Source organism: Megalops cyprinoides, chromosome 16 (assembly GCF_013368585.1).
Source record: "Megalops cyprinoides isolate fMegCyp1 chromosome 16, fMegCyp1.pri, whole genome shotgun sequence".
NCBI lineage: Eukaryota > Metazoa > Chordata > Actinopteri > Elopiformes > Megalopidae > Megalops > Megalops cyprinoides.
The window spans coordinates 13,511,951-13,538,316 of NC_050598.1; positions in this window are offsets into that span (position 1 = coordinate 13,511,951).

A 26,366-nucleotide genomic window follows, 5' to 3' on the forward strand; every position below is an offset into this window, starting at 1 on the left:
TCTTGAGTGTATAAAGCAATGTGATGCTTTTGCCTCTGTAATATACAATGGGTTGTGTCACCTTTTCCTGGGACTCCAAATAAGAAGCATGTTATTCCTTTTTTGGTTTTGTTTCCCAACCTTTAAGATTACTTCTGCCAGTATGGCCAGCTGGTCCTGCAGAAAATCCTACTGGGACTAAAATATTGCTCATGTAGTAGAAGGAATGTGTACTATACATAATTTTGTTTCATCCTGACATTTTCCTCCCATTTGAACCAGTAATTTGGTGAGATATTGTATGATAGTGTATGCATATAATTACAAACTACCACAGAAGCACAGCTTTCTCTGTAATAACTGTGCCTTGTTATATAGTTGCTGATGCCAAAGGGTTAACAAAATAACCCTAGACCATCTTATAACCCAAGTTCTGTTGCTAACATCCATCCAAAATTCAACCTCAGGCCTAAATATAACTTCTGACCCATTCCTAAGCTTTCATGTAATTACACGTTACAAAATGTAACAGTACCTGCTAGTTTTTATTCATATAATTGATGGTTCTCTGAAAATATTTGGAATGCCTATACTCCATTTAAGTGAGAGAGAGTTGTGCTGTGCGAAGGCTTAAATTGCCCAGAGGGGGAGCTGGCCTAAAACATACTCCCTTAGCTCCTGTAATGAGTAAATACAGTGTAGTTACAGTTAATGTCTGCTTTAATAATGACAGTACAGAACTCTACTGACATCTCTGTATTCAACCTAACCCAAATTTGCATAGTACTTTATGCCATTTGTCTGTCTGTGGGTACAGGTGAGGGCAAACAACCGAGCTCTTGCGGAAACCGAGTGCTTGCGGAATGAGCCAGCACACCTGAGCAGCATTAACATAGCACACTCTGCCAGGAGCTTTTTGTCCACAGTGAGGAACAGTGGGAAGCAGTAAGAGGATGACAGCAAGAGCGAGATGAGAGTCCTGAAGCCAGCCGTGCTCTGAAAACGGACAGTTTCTTGTTTATTTTGCCTTTATTATGATAGTTCATTAGTTTTCTTAGGCAGACATGTGAGCATGAGCCAAAGAATAGTTTTGTTTTGTTTATTCCTCACCCCTCAGCTGCCTTCATAATAAATTCTGACCTCCCATCCAATCGCTCCTGAACCAGACCACACCAATGGGATGTGACATATTTCAGTTACGCAAATTTGAGCAAGTATTGTCACATAGAATGTTTAATTTCACGGGCATTAATTCACATCTTGTTTAAGAAATGAGGAAAAGAAAAGCAGAAACATTTGCCAAAATTGTTGATTCAAAGTTGAGTGGAAAGTTCATTCTGGATAGATTGAATCTATTGTCCTTTATCACATCTTACAGAGGCCCAAGTGCCTCCTGAGTAAAAAGTGACAGAGCATCCAATAAAGTGGCCACACCTAAGAAGTGACGCCTCCACTTGGTGCACCTTTAGACTCAGGAGCTGAGAGCCACCTCCAGTTAGCTGGTTGTGCTGGTCTGTGCATACTGACAGCATTTCCCAGCATGCATGGCTACAGACATTAAAGTATGAGGTTTTTTAATTGATTGAGTAACACAAGTGAGCAATGAGCAGTACTGTCCATAGGCATGAGTTTCCAGTATAAAAGAATTTAGTTTTTTTTTTTTTTCTCTTATTTCCTACATGCTCAGATTTGATTGAAATACCATTCGGTTTTAACATTAATATTTAAAATAAAATTTTGTCACTTCCTGAAGAAAATGGCATCCCAGTAACCAAACAGGAAATTTAATAACTTCTTTACATCACACTTACTATCTATTAATGAACTATCCAAAAAATAAATCATATTTAAGTGAGCCTGTACCTGTTCCCCCAAACAGCTGATGGACAAAAAGTCCAAAAGACAGTTTGAGGTGCACCAGGACTTAGCTGTTAGTGCTACTGACACAAATTTTAAAAAATACACAAGATATGTACCTCCTTCCAGCTCGTCCTCAATGAATAACATTTAACTGTTCCAGGCCATGCTACTTCTGGGTTATTATCCAAGGGGAGTTTAAACTGTATTTAGTCAAGTGATGGTTGGTGAGTAACATACACTGGAAGCAGAGAATTTACCTTGATTTGAAAATAACCCTGTGCTTGTTTAGCATGATTAACAAACATTTCAGTTTGAATAAGGATCAGCCATTAGCAGCTGATAATGTTTGCTTGATTGCATCTAATGTGGTAGCTCTGCCTTTGTGCATTTCATATGTTTATTATAATGAAACAAAAAACAACAATTTGAAGTTAAAATATAATGTCTGACCTTTTTGTTATCTTCAAAATTACTAATGCAAAATGATCTTTGTTATAAAGATGTCATGGGAAGTGCAAATTAGGCACAAGGAAATGATATCACCTCCACCATCATTGCATAAAAAACGAATCACTTGCTGATGTGTGATTCCTAATATCAACAGGTTGTTGTTTTTTTTGTAACCCTCTCCTGTCCAACTGCTGCATATGCACATACAAAGGCTGGGTGTTCACACTGATGTTCCACTGAATGGGGGCTGTTGTCTTCTGGAGTGATATCCAAGTCATATGATATTGCTAGCAGTATTTGGATGAACATACCTTAATCAGTATGATTACTGCTGATGTTTTCTGTAGTATAGGATCTACATAAAACATAAAACACAACATACAATTGGTAATATGAGCTTTAATAATGCAAAAAGGAGCAGATCATGTGTGTCTAATTCCAATCTAAAATCAGACCTTGAAATCTAAAGGCATATTATCATCATGTGACAGGTTTTATGTGCAAGTCATATTGTTTAATTGGGCAATTGAACTATATTGATCTATGTAATCAACCTAATTAATCTAGTTTTTCTAACTAATTAGCCTAGCCTAGCATAGTCTAGCAGATGTAGCATGGTTAAAAATGCCTGCCAAATGAATAAAATATAATGTAAATGTATCAGTTTCCCCTGACATATTTATGAACGGAGAATACTTGTTTTTAGCCAGCTAGTTGTCTATATTGCAGTCATGCAGATGACATATTTGAGTATTATAACAACTGCACTATAAACAAACTATACTGTGTTCTGATACTAATAGTGTGTGCTGTTAGCCATCTAAAGTCTAGTTAGCGAGCATCAGGTACGTCACAATCTGGAGCTGAGTACACCTATGGCTGGCTCCCTAACCACCAAGAACTTTATAATGGAACAGCAGTTGCCTGTCATCTTAAATTACCATACTCTTAGTTTTGGTACGATCCACCTCCAGTCTGGTTAGATAGCAGCCATATTCTAGTGTATATTGTGTATAAGTGTCCATCATATTGGTATGACCATCTTTATAAAAATGAATATGTACCTGTTTACTGATAAATGGCAAATGCTTCCTACCATTTTTTGCAACACATTGAGAGCAACATTGGTTTTGTACACTAATGACCAAAATGATCATCACAATTATAATAAAATGAAACTTTACAACAGATGTAGTTTATTAATAAAATTATTATCAATGAAAACAAACTATATGCTCATATGTTATGGTGTGGTAATTGCTCACTTCTTTTTTGCATTCTTTGTCGGCTATCTGTCATTGACCCATCACATTTAGACATAGCCTGTGAGAGTCGTGTATTTGAGACTACAAAGTGAAAGCAACTTCATTTTGAATTGTATAAAGACAAAGGACACATGTTCCATTTTGTTATATTTATTGCGAATGAAACTAGGCAGAAAATACCAAAGTAAATGTATTAAGCTCATAGAAATTGCTAATGTTATAGGCAATGGCAAATGACAAGCAAATACACTCGTCACCATATTGACTGCTTCAACTCCTGCAATAGGAAGTAGCTTTCATTCCAGTTGTATCCAGTTTAGTTGTGTTGTTGGTTGATTATTCAGAGGAAAAAGTACTGTTCATATATGTACACACACATACACACACACACACACATTGAAGAATGTCCCTAATCATTTAATGCCCAGCTGTTTAACATAATAGCCCTGCAGTTAAATGATTAAATAAATATAAAAGTGTGCATTTCAACAAAGAGAAAAACAGCAAAGTGCTCAGCGTATTGCTTCTTTAAAAATAGCAGTGTGGTTGAGTTATTTTGTTCTCTCCTGGCTCTCTCTCTCTCTCTCTCTTTCTCTCTTTCCTTTTCTCTCCCCCCTCTCTTTCTACCTGTTCTCCTAGTGATAAATGTTATGTACAGGGAAGAGGAAACGTTGTGAATGCTCAGAGAGAGGCACCTGGTTGTTCCCAGGCAGAGACGGAGTGTTTGGAGATAGAAATCTAACAGCACCATCTATCTGGGTTATTAGAGTTGCCTCTGAGGGTACCTCTGAAGAGAGCGCTCCCTATTATGTAGGCCATAGCGAAGTGACACGCAGAGGGTCTGCGCTGTGGAGTCGCTACATATTTCAGGACGGAAATTAACCTTAGAGTAAATACTGCTCGGTCCCTAACGAAGAGGACGGGCCTAATGCTCGGCCCTCAGACCGAGCGAGCTGCACCCAGAGCCAAGTGAACATCACAGGATGGAGCCCAGCATCACGATCTCGGTTGATAATAGCTCAATAATTCATGCACTGACCAGAAACAATGAAGGAGAACAACACCAGCACAAGTTTCAAGTCAAACAGATTTCTGTCTGCAGCATTTTATCGAGAGTGTTCTTTGGTGAATGTATTTTGGACTATGGTTTTCAAATGTCTGATAACAAGTTATATTTTGTTCAGCCAGATGGGAGACATACAGAATAATAATAAAAAAACATGGATCTCATCTTGAAACACAAAAGAGGTGAAGATTATTTTATTTGGGGTAGGGGGGGAGGTGGAGGTGGGAGGCGTGAAAGAAGTCATTTTTTTCAAATGCAGGAAGGTTAACCGCAGGAGAAAAATAAAATCCATGTCAATTATGAAGAAATGTGCTGCTTTACACAGCTTGTGCAAGTTAATAGAAAAATAATTGCCTATAGCCCCGGCATCCTATGGTGAAAATGGCCCGGCCCCCACCTGCAGCTCTCGCTTCTCTTGTGGTGATTGCTGTTTGAATATCAGCAGTGAGCCGAATACTACCGTTGCGCACTTAAACACTTTCTGATTTTAAAATCCCCTGATTGGATGCAGAGGCTCCCATGAGAATAGGTTTAAAAGGGAACATGAATTTGACTGGCGAAGCACTCAGGAAGTTTTGATTTACAGACGGTTTAGGCTGGGAGGAAGTTTCTCCAGTGCAACACTTGATGGGAGATTTGCCATGTATTTGTGTTTCCAGAAACTGACAAGCGGTACTTTTGATAATAAACATAGTGAGATGTAGAGGATTCTGAAGTTTACAATAATAACTGAAATGATACAATAATATGAGGGTGTAATCAACATTTGTGACAAACAAGTGGCTTTGTCAAATGCCACCAAATATCTTTTCTCATTTAACATCACTTAAAGCACTTCTGAGAGGGTCTGAACACAAATACATTTATTTCAGTTATTACAATTATTCAGTTCCAGTTTTTACGATGCATGTCTGACTGATAGTTTCTAAGGATACTTAAGATGACACAAATGTGAAAATATTCTCTCTCCAGATAAATTAAATATGAACCCAGCCATGTCCATTACACCTCCGTATGAACACACACAGCATCCTATATTTGTTCATACCTTCAATTAAATAGGAAACTGAGAAATGTCTATAACAGAAATTCATTTTCTGATATAATTGTTAATATTCATAGTATTTTTCATAAATAATGAATTTTAATCCAGAAAACAAATGGATTATATTTATTCAAACTTGAAGTAACGTTTTAAATCCAACAAAAACAAAGCTGCACCAACATTTTGCTTTATGGAAGAGAAATTCATTACTTTCTCACATCATTATGCTTAGATTTAGACTGTTGTCTCTAGCTCTCCAAAGGCTGCAGGCATATTTGTTATTGACCCCCACAAGTTGTGTGATGGCTATACAACAATAAAAATCATAGCAAAAATCTTAAGGAAAATTAAGCTACAGGTACAGTTGCAACCCTGTCAGGGAGAAGCCACAAATTTATCTTTCCACCATTGATTTTAAGACAAGCAGTTTGTGAGGCAATCATAAATCCAAAGGCAACAATTGGAGACACATAAAATAAACTGATACCTTCAGAATTTAAGGCAACAAAAAGCAAAAGTTAGTGTTGCCTGTATTAATATGGCATTCAGAGTCGGGTTGCAAGGAGGAAGCCTCTTCTGAAAGCAAACCGCAAATAGAGGTGACATGAATGACAATTGGGGGCATGTCTTAAAAACTGGATAAATGAAAATTTAGCTCTTTGGGCATGGTCAACAGTGCTGAGGATTCATGGTGCTCTCTCTGTTCGTCAAGCCAAGCTGAAAACCAACATTAACCGAAATTAGACAGAGTCTTGTATTGTGTTTATGATAGACAGCAGAAGACTGAACTCTATTCATCTGTGCCACATAATGTCCAAGCCCTGAGGGCATTGGTGTCACAGTGTTCATGATGTCTGAGATGGCAGGTCTCCACAGATATGAATCACCCATGATTGGTCTGAAGAGGAGACTAGCCGTCTTCTCCAAACATGAACAGCTTCACCCATGCCTTGCCAAACAGCATCCAAATCTGATGGCCTGAAGTCTCCACTCACCCAGGCACAGCTAGTCTCTAGAAATTGTGTCTGTCACTGCGTTGTGATTCCCGGGGATATGTGTCACCTTCAGCAATGTCAGGTGGGTCTGGTCCCATGGCAGAGAATACCATGTCATCTCACAGAGCAGTGGGGCACTGAGCACTGCCCTGATGATTGATCGTGCCAACCACCATCATATTGTCTGAGCGCAGCGGGACATGTTTCCTGGCAAGGGAAGCTATGGCTGGTGATCATATACTGCATATTTGCATTAACATATTTTCTTTCCCACAGCTATTAAAAATGGAGTAGATAAACACAAATGGGAGAAAAGAACATTTTGTAATTGCTGGACACCGCAAACAAGCACATGCAGATATGAGTAATGAAATCATTCTTGGGTCTGCAGATGAAGGACAATCATGAGCATTCAGTGTGATGTCATGCTCTAAAACTCTGTGTGCAGATAATGCAATGAAGAAGCAATCAGATTGTTATGGATCAGCTAGCTTTGGCTTCTGAATATACTATCCTGATTATGGCTCTACAGTTATTTGACATTGAATTTGCATTCAACACATGACGATTTTCCTGACATTGTACATTTTTTCCCCCACTGGCAAAGATATATGGCATTAGATACAGTGCTTACATATAGCAGGATACTGGTTTGAGGACCTGACTTTAAATCAGGTCATAATGTTTCTTGAAATAAAACAGTGATCCTTATCTGTATTAACATAATTGACGCTACATGTTGAGTTTTAAACTGATATTATATTTACAGTATCAGTGCAAATATTCTATGCATTTTTCCCAAATAGCCTGCAGAGATTTCATTGCAGAGTTACTCTGCACAGCAAGGGCCCAAAAAGAAGTCTAACATTGCATCAAACCGTGAAATGTTATTGCCTTATGGTTTATGTATATGTTACATTCCATCCATAAATATATTAAGCAAGGGCTATAAAATATAAATAGATAAGGCATGACAGCAATAACACATCACAGCATGTTCACATATGCCTCTATCTCAATGTGTAGAAGTGTTCTCTACCATTAGGGTTTTGGCCTATGATGATATTAGATACAGTTTTTTTAATGCTATTTTTTTAATGCCACAAATGATGTGTTGATAGACTCATGAAACAGAATACCCACTGTGTTGCTTCTCACTGCAAACCCAAAGTGAGCTCCTGCCCTGTCTCTCCTACTTTCTGAAAAGCAACCATATCCCACTCATGAAATGAAGGAAGCAAATGAATATTTTGATTTTCAGGCTTTGCAAAAAGATCTGTGCCTCCCCTGTTTGCAAGCTGTGATTGTTTGGTGTGGTTCGCCTCCCCCCTCAGTTGGCTAGTGATGATGAATGTATTCTCATGTGATGAAGGGAAAGTGCTGCTGACTGGAGAAACAGGTATATTTCCATTGTTCTGGTCACACTTTGGAAAGAAAGGGTCAACACAAGTCTATACTCTTTTGTGTTCCGTATTGTAGTAATGATTAAACTGTATAACAGTTGTCAGTCTGGTGTCTTTATAAGCTCTAATGGATGCATCCACAGAGGAAAAAAAACATTCACTTGTAATTGAAACTGTCAACATAATCTTTTAAAAATGAGAATAAATTATAAAATTGTATATATGTTGGTGCGTTGTTGTTGTAATAAAACCAAGAGGTATGTCAAAGTGAATGACACATATCTACACACAAAGTGATTTATAATCTGTGATTGAGGCTTCATATAGACGTTTTGGGGCTAATGCATGCTTACTGTAGCTCTGTTTGCCTTCCTGAAGATATAGACTGATTCATGTTGTTGCTGATGTTCTTAGGATCAGCAGTTGGTGAGTCCAGGCTTCAGTGTCCATTCTACCCAGCAGGTCTGTGGTGCAATTTAATTGTGAACACTGCAGATCCTGTCCAAAATGTACTGCCTGTAACATTGTACAGCATTGTACAATTTGGGATTATGTGTTTAATTTTTTTCAGTTGTGTTAAATGATTACAAATCAGGATTTCTCTTTGGTTTTTATTGGAGGGATTTTTATGTATTGCAAACCCTTTAGAGTTAAAAGCTCTTACCATCATATGCTACGAAACATCAGTTCTAACAAAGAATGAAAAGACACTGAAGGACAAAATATCAATAACTCGAGGCAAGTATCAAATGTCTAGCCAGAGTGAATAAGAAGAGGTCATTCATTTGGTACAACAATGATTCACAGTATTTTCACTTGACGATGGGATTCACTGGAAGCACTTTCCTACAATTGTAATTGTATTCCGTAAGGTTATTTTGTCCTTCAACAGACAACAGGTAAGTATGGGTATTTTGTATAGTTAATTATAAAATAATATTACACTAAAATGTAGGAATAATTGTTCTGGAGCCAATGCTGTGAGGCACACTCTTGTAATTGTTCAAATTTTCAAAAAAAATATTGTTGATACAAGCCTTTAAAATGATATATTTTTTTACCTCATTCTGTTTTTCACGCTGAATAACTTGGTGATTTTTTTCACATGGATACATTCTGTTTGTTTTTCAGGAGGCTTTCCATGTGTCAAATATATCACCACTAAGCGTAACACTGACTCCACAATACGAATTCCGCCTATATTTTTGCCTCAACAGCGGTTCTCTCATTCACGTCAAAAAGAACTCAAGTTCATCCATCTCTGTTTAATATTATTTCAGGATGTAGAAATATTCTTTTTTTTAAGCTGTGTACCAGACACCTGGATCTCACATGCTGTTTAATCAGCTGTCAGTAAGAAAATGAAGACTCAGTCTCTGCCTGCTGATAGCTGCAATGCATTCAGATTCACATCTCTTTCTACTCAGCTAACCACATAGATGGCAAGATCAAATTCGATGACTATTGAAAGCAATCATCTCTTGCTATCTCCTACTAGACTTCTTGATGTATTGATGTACAGCTTTATCTAACTTGTTCTTAGGAGGGTCACTTTGAAAGTGATTACTCATTACACTTATACCAGTTTTAACAACTGAAGGAAACTTTGTGCATTGTGTTGATGATTGCTGCTTTCAGCTAAATTTCTTCTTCTTATTATTATTATTATTGTTAGTGTTGGTGTCGGTGTTGTTGTTGTTGTTATAACCAATAATGGGACTTTTCATTTTCTGAAGGCATTGATACTCTCCATATTTTGAGGTTTGATCATCCAAGTAGCTACCTTGATTCAACAAAGCTTTCTACTTTCCTACCTTGCCAAGTCTTCAATCAATATTACAGCCATAAACCATTCGTTCTAAAGGACTGACATGTAAAGAGGCCATAAATCAATAGGGTATGTACTGAGAATTATTCAGATATCCATTTTATGATAATAAAAAAATAGATATTAAAATTTTATGAACACACATTAATAATGAATTAAGACAAAATTGGATATAATTATTTCAGTTCAATCAAATGATGACTAATTTTTTAAAGAATAAATTACTGTTGAAATTCATATTACATTAGAATATGTATTATTTATATATTTGCATTTGCTGGGGAAAACAGCTAAAACAAAAAGAAAGGCAATGTTTACACCTCATGAGTGAAAACAACACTGTAAACAGGTATTCTCAGACAAGCTTTGTTTTCTGGCATCTACAGTACTGCATATGGCTCTGTGTCTGGGAGAGTGTAATTTTCTCATGGTTCTTGCATGGGTAATGATGCTACTCTGTATGGACGACCTTTTCCCTTCCCTCTGCAGGACTGGTGAGGGTGGGAGCATTCTTGATTGAGTCTTCCTCCTCTGGAAGCTCATACAGACAAGCTTTGGGTTTGTGAGCTGTGAGATGGGGGTGGAGGGCATTTTTTGGTAAAAGGCGTGTGCATGATCAAACCAACTAGCATCCCTTTTCTTTGTAGGTACAAAAAGGGAAAAAAAGGATTAAAGATAATTAAAGATATCATAAGAGTGGCTGTATAAAATTCTCCCACCATGATTCCTTCCCCCCTTTATCTTTTCATCTCTTCTCAACCCTTACTGTTTGTTTTTTATTATTAAATTAGACGAAGAAAAAAAAATCTCATTACACAATCTCCCCCACCGTTTCTCATTCCCATTCTAACCGGGTCTCCTGTATTTTCTTTTAATCAGGCGGCTGGGGTTCGCTCAAAGTGCTCAAAATGTGGTCAGAGAAGGCTTAACTCTTCTGCAATGCAATTACAGATATGAGAGTTAATGAAATAAAGCAGTGATTACAAGTTGGTGCGCACTTAAGTTTTTTTTTTTTTTTTTTTAGGTGTATAAACACACCTGCAAGTAGAGTAAACGGTGCCCTGGCAGGAAAGTCATTAAGGGACAATGTTTGTCGGCAGAATTTAATTAAGTCTTAAAATGAGGTCAGTGCAGGAAGGACAAACATATTCAAATGAACCTTAAGTGCGTGTTACATGAAGAATTATGGGCAAATTTTTAATTTTGCCTTGCACGAAGATCACCGCTCTGAGATTTGCATGTTGGGAAGTAAAGGCAGTTCACCTCTTCTTTTAGATCTTTGTCTCTTTTTATAAAGGCCGTAAAATCAATGAACGTCTAAATTTGCCGCTTTTAGCATTTCCAAGATACGTTTCCTCTGTGTATCACTGAAATTTGAAGTACAGCCCAACAACTACTTTGCCGTGCTGAACAAATATGCAATATCCAATTCACACAGGAGAACAAAGAATAATAGTTTAACCATTCATGCATTTATTTTTAAATAATGAAAATAAATTAAATTGCATTCTGTCCACATTATTTTCCCATGGTGTAGTACTATTATAGCAATTACATGGTAATTAACTGTTTCAGTGTAATGTTTTCTGTAAGAACATTGCGTGCGTGACCATAAAGTTTTTGTCAAATAATATACAGTGTAGTTATGTAAGAACTGCTAAATGGCATTTCCCAAAGCTACATTAACTTGTCTCAATCTAGCGAGTTAAATACAATACAACAAATAAATAGCCTGTGTAAAAACTAATGTATATTATGCAAAGGTAAAATGGAAGTCATCACCCTTGAAAATTGCGGCTACGTTAACATGTAAATAGCCAAATACTTTTCTATGCTTGTTGTTAAATGCATTTAACTGTTTTAATGCGGATTAAACTAACCTTTAGACCCACAAATGTGTTTACAGCGCTCTCAACTCTTGAATTCTCTAGAGAATTCTCTTGAGCTAAACATAAATAACACTTCTTTTCAGTAGCCCATGAACATTAGTAGCATGCTACTAGATTGCAATAACGCATGCAGCTGATCCCACCTGAGATTTCTTAACAAGCTTTGTATCACAGTGAAAATTAGCTGAAGTTTGACCTTAGTCTAAAAATACGTTCATTGCTGATCACTTTGATTGTAGACATTTAACGAAACAGAATTAGTCTAGGTTTAAATTAGTTTAAATAGTTTAAAATAATATCAGCGTGACATGTACAATATTCACCATTTATATGCTTGATGGGTACACTTATAGATATATGTTGATGAATGTGCATGCTTGTGTGCCTTGTTACTGGTTGTTATTGAGCATATCCATTAAACTAGAACACTGAATGGTGTACAAAAGCAAGTGAGCATGCTAAGCTTTTTCCTTGCTTTTCTGGCACATCTTCCTCGATGTGACTTCAGATATTTCATTGAGATCCGTATCTGTCCATCTGCACTGCTGCCCTGATTATGTGGTTGACCTTGTTCATTTTTTTTTTCTTTGTGTCCTTTTTTATCGAATACCATTTAAAACAGCCTTTATCTCAGACAAAATCCAAAAAGCTGCCAGGGCAACCTTGATCGGTCAATGCTGACACTGACACGCCACGCTGCTTGACCCACCTGGTCGTTGTGTCAGAGGATGGCACCGGGGGTCGGCAAGGAGCCATTTGAATAAGTTCAGGAAAAGCACTGACACCTGAGAGTGCTGACACGTCTCACCTCTGGGACCTACTTGCCTCCCCACCTAACATTAACGTAGTGAAATACCTAGAGCAGCCACAGAGCATAATATTCTCCAGTATTAATTTTCATCATGGTTGTGTAAATACAAAGATGCGTTATACTTAGGTATACTGTATATAATAATATTTATTCGCTTCATTTTTTAGTGAGGGATGGAAATAAATGAACCTTATCTATGAAGAGATAAGGGTCTGGCTAAGATTTCTGCAGGCTAAATGGAACACCTGAACCTGACATTATAATATAAATTGGTCCATCCCTTGTTCACTTAGCTCTAGTTTTGTTTCTGAGGCAATCCAGCTTTAATCCCATTAAAGACCAGAATGGAAGCTGTTGTGGGCTGAAGACAAGAGGGCCAGAGAGTGAACTCCCTCTCGCCCTCAAAGTGACACGTAGCAGAGACTGATTTGGCAGGGGGCTGTGTGCTATAAATGGGGGATCCCATGTAGTCTTCCAGTACAGCCATCTTTTCAACTACTCTGGCACTCCCATTGCTGAAGTGTGGAACTGTATGGTGATCTGTGGCTAGAGGATTTGGATCATAACTTTTTTTGGGTGGGTTCATTTTCTCTCTTTAATACAGCTGTCACTGGTTCTGGGCTCTTTTTTTATTGGGGGATTCAAAAGCAGTCCACAAGGTACTGGGTTGCTGATGAGAGGTGTGGCTGGACACCTAGCAATCACAACTAATTCAGGACACCTGACCTAGTGTAAATGCAGACATTTTCATTATTAAAGAAAAATACTTCTTTCAAAATACTTGCCACAGTCCATTGTTCTGAACTGCACTGTGACATCCAAATATACAGAATATACACTATGTATATTTTATATGTTGGGGCTAAATTCAAAGGTGAGATGTCAGGGGCAGACTGACTGTACAGGGCTCACTGTGTGTAGTGGGCTGAGAACTGCATAGTAGGTAGTTCTGGCGCCTGGGCTGCATGTCCTGATCAATTATTTGTGACTTTAAAATTAAATAAGTGATCATATTTTTCAACAAACAGCATTATATGCATGTTTATAAATGGAAGAGAGGGTGTTAAAATGTCACACCAGTGTCTTGTACTGCAGTCAGAATAATGACCCACGCTACACAAAATAAGAGGGGAAAGTCTATCCCTGCAAATGCAAAATAAGTAGGACAAATTCATATTCTGCAAGTGTAACACTTTATTACTAATTAATATCCCATTTATCAAAACTCAGAAGAAAGATGTTGATATAATATGCTTTCTTTGCATGAAATCATTTTGCTGCTTTTGGTCAGTAACATTTTTTTATAATTAATTATTCTGAATGCAGTTTTGGTACTTCAATTTACATAAATTCTCTTTTTTTTTCAATTTGATTTTGAACACTTGAATTCGGCCACAATTTTTCCATCTGTGCAGTTCAGGAGAAAGAGATTCTATAAAAAACCGTGTGTTCACCAGTTCCTGTAGGATATCATCGTTTCAGGTGACTGTGTCACTATCTTGTGCTATTTTTCTTATATAACTATATGTGATTCATTCCATCACATTGAGTTCTGCTGACACAGATGCAGACTTTTTTTCTAAAAACAACCAATAATTTTGAGTATGACTCAAAGATGTCATGGCAGTTGTTTTTCATGAATATATTTTGACAAGAAACAGTCAATAAATAAATTTATTAAAAAGGCAAAGCAATTACTTTTCTGACAGGCTGACATTTTGTTGTGCAGGCCCATGCAGATCAATGTAACTATGCTTCCAACTGTATCTCTGCGTTAATTTTTTTGCTCAGATCTGTCCATCATGTTACGGGAATATCAAATGCACAATTAGACTATTAATTACTAATTAATATGGTTCCTCACTACTTCCAGAGTCCTCACTATCACAACATGTCTGACCTTGGCCCAGATTCCAACAACATGCCTCTGAGACCTTCACTTCATGCAGTGCATTAAAGCAAATATTAATCTGATTGGTTCTTATACATGTTTTTAACTGTAGGATCTGATATCACCTTGGAAATCATGTTTATTTTATACAGTATTACAAAACATTATTTCAGTAGCAATCTGATCTATGTTTTGACATTATTCTTTTTTGTCCTTGCAAAATTCTGTTCTGGGGATTTGAATTTCCTTTTAGTTTCACTTTATTGCAGACAGCAGCACAGTGTCTGTATAGTATTTCTGCAGTATTTAACATATTTTACAAAAAACTATTACTGAATTGTTTGAAAAATGATCTATCCCTGTGTCTTTATAGCAGTCATGTGAACTAACCTGTCATCATTTTTGCAGTGCACGTTTAGTATCATGTTTTTTGTTTTTTTCTTTTTTTCCCCCTACCTGTAATATGGACATTACACATTTCTGGTACATTTCAATGAATGAATAGGTAAATTAGAAACATGACATGAAACATGAAATTAGAATTCATGACACATGAATGGAAAAAACACCTGCACACACAAACGATCTTAAGGATAACATGCTGTAGCACACTGCAAAAGGCTTTGTTGATAAACAAATCTTATGAGAGAATGTGTGCCAACTGTAAACCTGTTTCACACATCCGATATGTCAGTTATAATTGAGATACCAGACTGAAAAGCTTAAAAAAAGGCCAAGCGGACATTCTTTGTTTTGATTATGGGAAAATCTCTTCCCATGTACTGCGAGCCAGATGCCTTCTTTCACGACGCGGGATCTCTTGGATCTGAATTAAAGATGCTTGATTTCAGAGCATGTGCAAGGAACAGGAAAATACAGCACACAGCACAGACTGATAGAACCACAACCACGCTGCATTATTACAACCAAGACAGAGAAAATCAACAAACTGAACGTGGTGCCATTAGAATGGAAGAACCCCGCAGAGTGCACTGGTCACTCTCTGACTGGAGCTCATCCAGAAAGCCTGGAACTGAAGTAGCAGCATTAGCCTGTATATGCAGATTTTGAGGTCCATGCAAAAACAAAAGAAGCCTTGAAAGAAACGCACTGATACCAATCAGAAGTTTGCAACATCCCTCCATTTCCCATTGTGTGGGATGTTATGGTAGGATATTGGTAAGCCATTCATTGATTTCTATGCTGAGTGGCTTTGGAGAGGACACAGTGTGGGCTGAGAAGTGGAACTCAATTATTAATGTGCCAGAAGGACCGCCAAGGGTCTGCATCAGTGGAGGCCCATGAGCTTAAAACAGGGGACAGTTTGCTTTAAACTGTCAAACTGTCATACACCTTCTTCAGCTATTTTGTGGGATTAAAAAATGCACTGCAATGAATAATGATCCTTCCCCATCTGCATCTTATTCCATTTTTATTTCACTGCACCTAATGTAGTTCAATTTTCTATGAACAGTTTAACCGCATGAAAAAAAAAAACTGTTTAAAATTCAATATTTCTTATAATCATATGTATTTAATCTTACAAATGTTACATACAATTATAATTACAATGCTGTCAGATGAAGTGCATAAAGCTGATGCTGTCAATTAAGATGCAATCTTGTCAATAACACAAAAGCAATCAGAACCAGATTAAGGGCAAATAACCGTTTAAAGGCGCTGTATATTTTTAGCTGTCTCCGATTCTGAGCTCTCGAACCTTTCCTGGCCTGCTTTGGCCAATCAAGAACTCACCGCAGGGAGCATGCTCTTTACATATAACATCCTGCTCAGCCCATCGCAACGCAGAGACGCGGCAGCCAAGCTGATGAGAAAAGGCACTTGAGAGCCATGGCACAGCTCCCGTTAATTTCCTCCAGACGGAAGGGGAGAGGTGAGCGCTGTTTGTTAGCGCAAGGGAAACCAGGCTTGCAAATCGTCAGATTAAGCTAATAGAGCTCTCAGCCTTGGAAAGGATATCATGTCCTTGTCCCCTTTTAAATATTTATAAAAGTTAGTGCTATACTGGGATGGACCTTTGCTCTCATTGCTGGGCTGCTGTGGGGCTGTTGTTTTCTTTTTGGGCTGTCATGTGGCAGAAAATATTTATCACGAGTAAAGATGGTTCTGTTCTCAAGACTAAAGCTTCAGGGTGCCAATAGCACTAATATCCTGCATACTGGTTCTATCTGTGTAACAAACACCTAACCCACCCCCTTCAAGCTTCCATATGGTGGAAAATGTTGAAATTATGTTTAAAATATTCCTAGGCATTAGTCATGCTCCATTAACTTACTCTTTATGCAAATACATAGTTTTGTTCAGGAATAAACAATTTGTCAGCATATGACCTTATTATAACTGACTGCAATTCAAACATGACTCAGTCATGTGCCCCCTTATTACGTATGATTTATACATGATATCCACATATTCAAGCCACTGGTGCATAATTTCCCAAATTACCACAAATGATTCATGGATTGGTGTCCAATATGCATTTACAGAGAAGGTAGAAATGCACATTTTTATACTTTAAGAGAAAACTGTAAAGCCCCAAAGATCAATACATCTTGTACTGTTTTGCAATAAAAGGCTTTGTCTTTCTTTTATTCTAAGAGTATAATATTGTATAATGCTCTATTGTCAGTTTTTTTTACATTATTTTGTGTATTTTCTACTCACCCCTTGTCCATACTCCTACCTAGACAAACACAAATATAAGGAGAATCATGGTGTGCAAATTGTTAGAATCTATGAAATAACAAGAGTGTGATTAAATGTGTCACAATGCTTTGCTGTATTGTATGTAAGTGTCTCACAGAGGGGCCAATATTTCATAGTTATCAAAGGATGACTAAGGCTCACTCACTTCAGGCTGGACAGACAGACCCTAATACTATTACATTTTAAGAAGAGGCTCAACATGCTCATTGTGCACACAACAGTCTATCGTGTTGCTGAAACAAGTGACAACCGATTTGTGATGGATATACCAAAAACATCTCCTGTGATTAACATCAGTAGTCCCACCCACCTTTACCTTCATTAGTCACATATTTCACTTCCACTTTTCTGCAACAATCACATGGGTCTGCGGTTTAGCTACTGTAGAGTGGCATATATTACTGGAGTTAGACTAACTTCATTCCAGTTCTAATTCCATAAATGCCATGTTTTTTTTTCCTGTAAATGAACAGAAAGATGGTCAAATCAACATGTTAAAGCTGAAATATTGAAAAAAAAATGTTAAAAAGTCATTATTTCCCTGTCAATGTCAATCCCTAACCTCTATATATGGAGTATGATATGGGAAGCTGAAGGTGAAATACCTTCTTGGAGAGCTTTTCAGTATTGTGTGATGTGTCTAAATCATCGTATTTGTATATTAGACAGGAATGGGTTATTTTGCAGCACTAAGAACTGCTAGCGGAGGTCTGTGATTTGTTGTAGACAAGTCAAAACTGGAGTCATCATTTCATAAGACCATAGTTGGGATTGTATGTAGCTATACATACCAGTGATCTCAGAAATTATGGTTGCTGTTTTTTTTTTTTTTTTTTCAAAAACTAGCAGTAATTGAACAGTCACAGAACATAGGGAAGATAATGTTGGTTTCACCTTTGTTACACAACATCCAAAAGGTATCCGTTGCAATTTTCATGTAGAAGAATACCAGCTGAGTAGTACAAGCTCTACGTGATGATTTAAAATGGATGAGCTGATGGGCTGGGTTTCTGGAATAAAACAATATGTTTTGTCACACCACACTCCAGTTAAGCGTTACATCAGATTTACCTACTTCCCTGTCCCAAATCACAAACATTGATAGAGTTCTGGACATACCTTTTTACTGCCAGAAATTCAATTCACCATAGGATGCGTGGGTAATTATAATTGAGTACCTTGCAGGAAATGGAAACAAGAAGATCTGGGGAGAGAATAATAGACATATTTTCATCTGGTAAGGAATCACATAATGGGTTATCACTGGGCTCACTGTCCTTTGCTTTTTTGAATGGTCATGTACAGCATCTCTCAACCTCAGCCTCTGAGGTCTTTTTATCATCTGTGACATTAAAAAGTGCATAAAATGCATCTTCACCTCAATTTAGGCAGTAAGCTGACATTAATACTACTGGAGCAAAACATATGCAATTAAGTGAAAAAATGTGTCAATCACACAAGCAATGGGTCCAGACTCATTCACCATTCAATCAAATATTTGGCATTTCAGTACTAAATAAAAATTGATTACAAGAAATAATGTGTGGCATTTCTGGTGTCGTTTAGGAACATAGCACCAGGAAATTGAAGCAGACTAGGACTTTCCTCCAGTGTTCCTTAGCCTTAATGTATATTTCAGAGGGGCTCAATATGACACTATAGAGGAAAATACGAGATTTTGCCAAGTCATTACTTAATTTACTAGTGGGTGTACCTCTATTATGGCGCCTACAGACTGTGAGATTTCAGCAATCTTATAAGTTTATTGCAAGCCACGCTGTGTGACATGGATCTAATAGACTTGGGTACGACATCAAGTTTGATGTATGTAAACTGTAGGATGATAACACCTACTGAATCGTAGGCTATGACGCAAGTCAATATACGAGAATAAAACGTCATCAACGTGCAATTCCTCCACTGTTTTGTTCCATGCTACGTCCTTCTTGGCACTGTCATGATAACACCTGGAAGACACATCATACAAACAAGACTTCCGCTGCCACAACTCAACATTTTCTTCTTTGTTGGAATCCCAAACATTCCCTTTTGCACGTCTTACCTCAATCTATTACATTTGGGTTTGGTATCAGTGTCGCATTGATCAGCGCGTCATTTCATGCTGCATTCCTATCGGTTGGTTAGTAGACATAGGTTGTAGCAGCAGTCACATTGTGAGATGGTCATCCTAAATTTCTGTAAGAATTTTGTCCCCGGCTATCTTCGGTCACAAGACCATGACAACGGCCATCTTTGAACCTCTCTCACAGTGTGACGTAGGGCCACCGTTTCAGAGCCACGACCAAAGATATCGCCACGTTTCTTTCAAGTTGGTCATCTTTTGTCTGGGACAGCCCAAAATCACACAGTGTATACCCCCCATTATAAAACAAGAACATTAGCATTATTAGTAATATTATTCATTGTTTATTTTTGTGTTGTGGAAGAACATATTGTGGGAGAACATAACAAAATGTTCTCAACCTTTGTCCCATCCACATAAGGAGACTCTTCCATGGAGAAGCTGGAATTCGGTATGTAAACGAAGTAAAATAATGTGGTCTGGCTAACACTCTCAATGATGTTACAAACACTAAGTGCAACTTTCTGAGGGTTATCATTTGAAAGATTAAATGTTTCAGGTTTGCTGTGATTATCCCAAACTCTTCTGCACAAGGCAAATTGTGATGATAATGGTAAAAGCTAATACCCTTATGAATATAGAAGGATCATCATGCGAAAAAGATGACAAGCTTTGTGTAACAGAGCAGGCGAGAATTTTAACTCTGTACTCTGGGGATGTATTTATTCTGATGCTGGGCTAATCTCTCTCACTCGTACTGCTAAACCTAATGTTACCCTGAGCAAAACACAAAATTCAGTCAATCAATACTTATTTAAGTCTGTCAAACAAACATACATAATTAACTTAACTACACTTCTGTAAATATCAAGGAACGGTGACAAAAAAATTACTCTGCGATTAACAAAAATAATGCGTGGCGCAAGCAACTGCTGCATTTAAAAGACTTGCCGCTGGCTGTTCTGAAGTGCCCACCACACGTCAGATTAATTCCTCCAAACTGCCCTTCTCATCCACTGCACATTATCTTCACCATTTCTATGCTGTGGGCATGGGATAAATTTCACAACTTCAAGCAAACAAGAACTTTAGAATGCATCATCTAAAACCCAGAGTCTTCCAACAGCAACAGTCTTATTTTGTCGGAACGGCTCAGAGCTTTGCTCGCGTTTCTTTCCTCTTCAAAATATTTCTGAATGCGGTCTCCTGTTGTGACTGCTGGGGCGCACGTGCCCCTGCTGCTTGGCACTTCCATGTCGCGTCATTACAGTTAAAAACGAGCTCTCCCCCCTGGAAGGGCAGCATTCTGAAACCTGCCCACTGCTGTGATAACTGCAGAGATGACACGTCTTCTTCTCCCTCCACCTCCTCTCTTGACAGTGTCACTCCCTGACACCATTCAGTCAGCCAAATGTCACCTAACAGGAACTGAAATATCAAGTCGGCAGCCGATCCATCGGCAGGCTGACGAGGCGGGAGGAAGCTGTTCTCGACTTGTCATCCCCCGAAGGTGTCATGACCACTGCAGCGCCTTGGTCTTGTGGAACCCAACCGACCCTCTTGACAGCTAGCCTTTCAGAAGAACCACTCATTACTGTGAAAGTCCAGGGCGGAGGGGGAGGACGAAGAAATGGCAGTTGCTGTTGAGGCATCTCTGGGATTGTCAACATTTTACACTTTAGTAAAAAATGGTAGCATTGCACATTTTGGCCATATGTGTGACAGGCAATGAAATGAAAAGAAACTCATGTTATGAATGTTATTCACTGTGCTCTGCAGATGACACAGGTAATACAATGAGGATATTGCTTTTGCCATGTTCAATCAAGATTTTCAGCACTGTGCACCATCAAACCTCAAGCTACCATTCAGAGGCACAGTCATGTTCATAATTACTATTACTAATATTAAGACAAGACTGGGTGAAATCTACTCACTGTATACATTTTGTAAATATTAAAGAATTTCTGTCATTTATAGTGGATGGCATAAAAATACAAGATATCGTTCTCTTTGTCTGTTTCTCGTTCACTTTCCCTCTTACTTCATTTGATTGCATCTGAATCATGGTCACATTTTAATCTATAAATATCAGACTGAAAACATAAAATGGCTGCCTTTTTCCAAACTGTATTCTGGGAAAATAGAGAGTTCTTGCTGTGCTGCCAGACTCAGTGAGGGGTTTGAGTGGGAGCCTAGGGGCATTAATGTCAGCAGAGTGAGGAGTGAGGCAGGATGCCGGAGTGCTGTAGAGTTTGAGCACAAAGTTCTGTAACATTCTCCCCTGCTTCACCTACTTTTCCTTGGCTTAACTGCAGGCCGGAATGCTAACATATCTGTATAGCTGTACATTTGTACTGTTCGTACCCTTGGCTGCACAAAGCTTAACTATCAATGTGGTATACAGAGCAGCAATAAAGCAATAAATTGCTTGAATGAAAATATCTTTTGATAATTCACTGTCCAGCATCTCTTTAATGAGATATGCTATCAGGGTTATATGGCTAAATTATGATTCACTATCATGCCTCGTTCTCTTCCACAGTTTAGCTACATAAGCTATAACAAAATAGAATAATATCCAGGACTCTACCTATCTTGCCAGGTGCTATGTTAGCTAGCGACTTAAAAAAGACAGAGTGTTCTTTGTTTTACATTAAATTCTAATGTAAGTTAATTTTATAATCACCCACATAATTTTTACCCAATATGAAATATGCACTGCTAACATTTTTAATAATGTCCTCCATCTAATATCTGTTAAATTAGCTTGAATCCTGAGATGCCTTTGTTGTAGGAAGGCAAAAGGCTGCGCAAAACACCTCTGTGAATTTTACTTATACCAAGTTCCACTGAACTTCCGTGGATATTGAACAGTAAGAAAGTCAACATATATATTTAAAGTTTGTGACATTAATCAACTGGATCAACCACAAATTTGTGCTCATGTAAATGGATGGTTTGTGTTTCAGTAAACATTAACTGGAGACTGTGCTGTGCGACATAAATAAGCTAGCTAAAGTGGTGAATCATGCAACAGCTGCTAGTCCACCAATGTATTCTAGCTCTGTCGCCAGCCTAAGCATACTTCCAAAACTCAAGCCCAATACAAATGAATGTATTTTATATAATGTGGCATATAAATTTTGGAACACCACACTGTTTTAATATGATAAGATGAAAGAATGTGGGGCCAGTTACATGGAAGGAATAAATTAATGAAATTTTGGTCAACATTGCTTTAGAATAGTGTATGTTTAGTTGGTGTGATATGCTATGGCACAACATTTGTTGTAACTTTATTTTGACATTCATTTAAATGGCAGATCTGGTTTTGTTTATGCACTAACTTTTAGACAGGATATGTTTTGTACATGTGATGGCACAGTTACTCAGGAAAGCACATTCTTGATGATGTGTAGACATAGAAATATGCCTCACCAGCCTATACCTTAATTGTCTAATTGTTCTAGGCCTTATAACATTGGATCAATACAAGTGAGCAAGTAATCAATCATCATCCATCACCTTGAATGCAATGCATTTCTAAGAGGTACAAATCAAGAAAAATGAGTTGAGAAATACCTTCGTTTTGGTCGTTTTTGCAGCATAAGCATATTTCCAAGTACACATTTCTTCAACACACATGTTCCAGTATTGCAGTTAATTGCCTACTTATCTCAAACCCTTGATTGACTGTCAAGCTGTAGTTCCTTAATCCTGATTAACTGAGCTGGAACCAGCTAACAGCTGGAACCTAAACTAGCACACACAATGATCCACCAGGATCATGATTCAGAAACACTGAGATAGGATTGGAAACGAAACAGATGTGGTTGATGTTGTCAGTTTGTGCCAGTGAAGTCTTTGTTTTGAGGCTCTGACTCCAAACAGCTGCGACACAGGTGTTCTGCAGGAAGGTCTGGTTGCTTTATTCTTTACAACAAATGCACTAACAGGCTAATCTATGACTGGCCTGTTAGTGTTACATGCAGATTCAATACCAATACCATAGGAAAAACCTGCATTAGGAGCAAAGAAAAACACAATAGGATGTGTTGCAGTGAGGAGGTCTGTGCCTCGGCTCTACTCAACAACTGAAAGCGGTCTTGCTGATGCCTGCTCCTGGGCTGTGGTATTATCAAGAGGTGGAACTGGGCTCCCTTCCTGTGCCACTAATGGACCCTGGACCCTGGTCAGTCCAAGCACTGTCCTTCCTCAGGTACAGTACAATAACTGGGCCAAGACTGACACTAGGAAACCATGTCCTAATATTTTCCAGTCACCAAGATGACATTTATGACTCCTAACCTTAACATATGAGGCTTTGATGACTTTTTTCAAATCTCATGGCTTTAACAGGGTCAAGGGTGGAGCAATCAGTCTGCCTGAACTGGTTTGCTTCAACAGGACACTTACTAACTTATACCTATCTGTAAAGAGAGCAGAGCTTCCTCATTTTGCCTGGAAGAGGTTAATTCTTCCTTTTAGTTTTTTGCTTGCTGCTGAAACATTATGAAATGCATGGACATGGACTTGGGCTTAGTGCACCAGAAAAAGCAGAGATTCTTCATTTGTCAAGCTGATATCTGCATCTTTCTCACTAGCACATGATTTAGATTGAGGAGCATCAGCAGCCGAACAGTCTCCAACTCAACACAATAAAATAGCAATGTACAGAGTACAAAATTCTTTGGAGTTGTATTAGATAGTTCATCATGATTGTTTTCGGAGGAAGGATAGCGTGTTCCAAAAGCCTAGCTTTCCCACATTTGGCCCAAAACAGGGATTCTGTAGCAGCTACATTTCTGCCTCCTGCAAAGTCATCCCAGGGACTGGCATGTCTTCATCTAGAGGCACTTCACTCCATCTGGGATTGTTCTGGCACAGCCAATGTCAGTCTTTTTCCCCAAGAGAACCAGTTTCCCTTGTTTTACTCCATTGGGAAAGAGGGTACACTGTTAGGCAGTGACACTATGACCCATATTGGCTCCTGGTCATGTTTCACTCCTTTACTCAAGAGTTGGACTAGAGGAGGCCGGAGTAATCATGTTTGCCCCTAGGTGGTTGAACCTGTCATGCATCTCAGGCCTCAGGGGTTTCATGGATGGAACACTATGGGAGGTCCTTGCCTGATGGATCTGCTGTCAAATTCCTAGGGCACTCTTTTCAAGGGCTTAAACTATGGGCAAACTGCACAGAGTACCTGGGCACCTTTGAATGGGAATACTAATGGCACATGGTCCAGACACGACATGGAGCCAGACAGCCATCCACCGTCCTCCGCTGCCACAGTGATTCTAGTATTCCTATCAGAATTGTATGATTGGGGGAAGTCAATTCTCAAAGCAAGCTTACCACTGTTCATGCAGTTACCTCATAATTACCTGCTAAGAGAACTGCCTTATCAAAGTTTCTCAAATAAAAATAGTCAAAATAAAGTCACATTTAGCTGAGATGCCACAGTTCAGTGCTCCAAGACAAAGCTCAGCAGACATAATTCATAATTCAAAGACATAATTCTGTAAACATCAACAGCCCTGATAGCAAGTATCATTTATTCCTTGGTGTTAGACTGCAAAATATTTCTTCTGCTTTACCTCAGAATTCATCCAAAGACATATTTTGTTTGTTTTGTTTTCTTTGCTTGTTCTTGTTTTGCTTAAAGTTTGTATTTTCCAGTTCAGCGGTTCTCAACAAATGTGGGAATACAACCTAATGGGGTGTCCTCATTTAAACTGTAAAACTGGGGTGAAAAAACATGAGACATAGGCAGTGTGAAATACAGGGGGTCTTGGGGGGTCCAAAATCCCTTGATTGACCCCCTGAAAGCCTCAACAGCAAAATTTTGGGGGATCTCTGGAAAAATCTGTAATAAAATTATTTGTCACTTGCAATTGTCACTAAAAATGTCTTTTAACCCTTAAAGCCCAACAGACGCAGCCTGCGTCCAAATTCACATCCCTTCTTCTCGGTTGAATTGCTCACAAAGCATTCATCGCTAATGATGCTAGTTGCTTGTCTATGTGACAAGATGTTGGCAAGAAAAATAATTTTAAATTTACATCAAATTTAATCATAGTTACAATCTGCATACAGCTCTGCATCCATCTCCACACCCATTACTCTTGTTTGAATTACTCTTGAAGTCATTGAATAGATATGGAACAAACATCACAAGAAAGAGTGGAACTGGAGCTTTGTAAAGATGCTAGTCACATAGCCTATTTGTACACACCAAAGTAATTACTTTATGAAGACAGATCTCTAGCCTATGTTTGCTGTGACTGAATTGTGATAGACCTACTGTGCATAAGGTGAAAAGTTGTACAGCGACACACAAGTATGCGTGTGTCGGGTTTGAGTGTGTGCATGTGTGCATGTGAGTGTGTTGTGTGGATTCTGTTGCAGGGCATAGTTGTTGCGTGGTTGTGTAGTTGTGTGAGCGGCCTTATTGTTAATAATATAAGGCTTGGTGATGTGTGTGCAAAGTGTGTATAGCCTAGTTGATTGCCTTGTCTTGCATCCATGAAATTTTGTATATTGTGTATTGAGTCTGTGTAGGACTTCAGCATAACACTGGAGCATTAGGTAGGGGCATACCTGCCAACACTCCTGTTTTTCCCACGTATTTCAAGGCCATCTCCCAGCACCCTCCCGTTTTGTTGTTTCTCCCAGGAAACTCCCGTAATTTGCATGGCAAACTTTATTATGAATACCATGTCTGATGTTTGTTTTTCTGATGTTACCCAAGTTTCCAGATCGTCTGTGAAACACAATCTACACACACAACCCACACACTACATGCAATTATTTATTTAGTTATTTATTTACTATCCACACCCCACCCCCCCCACCCCCCCGCCGAAAACCTCCTGTATTGTGAAATGTTATTAGTGTTCTGTCTTTGTTGTGTAACTGATGTGCCAGGGTTTGATATCCATGTCGTAATTCCTGTAGTTAACTTTAGGTTTTGTGGATTCTGACATCATGAATCTCAAAGCACTGGATCAGGTCAATCAGACTATTGCCATGTATCATAAATTAGAGGGAGCTGTTTCTCAATACCTTGAG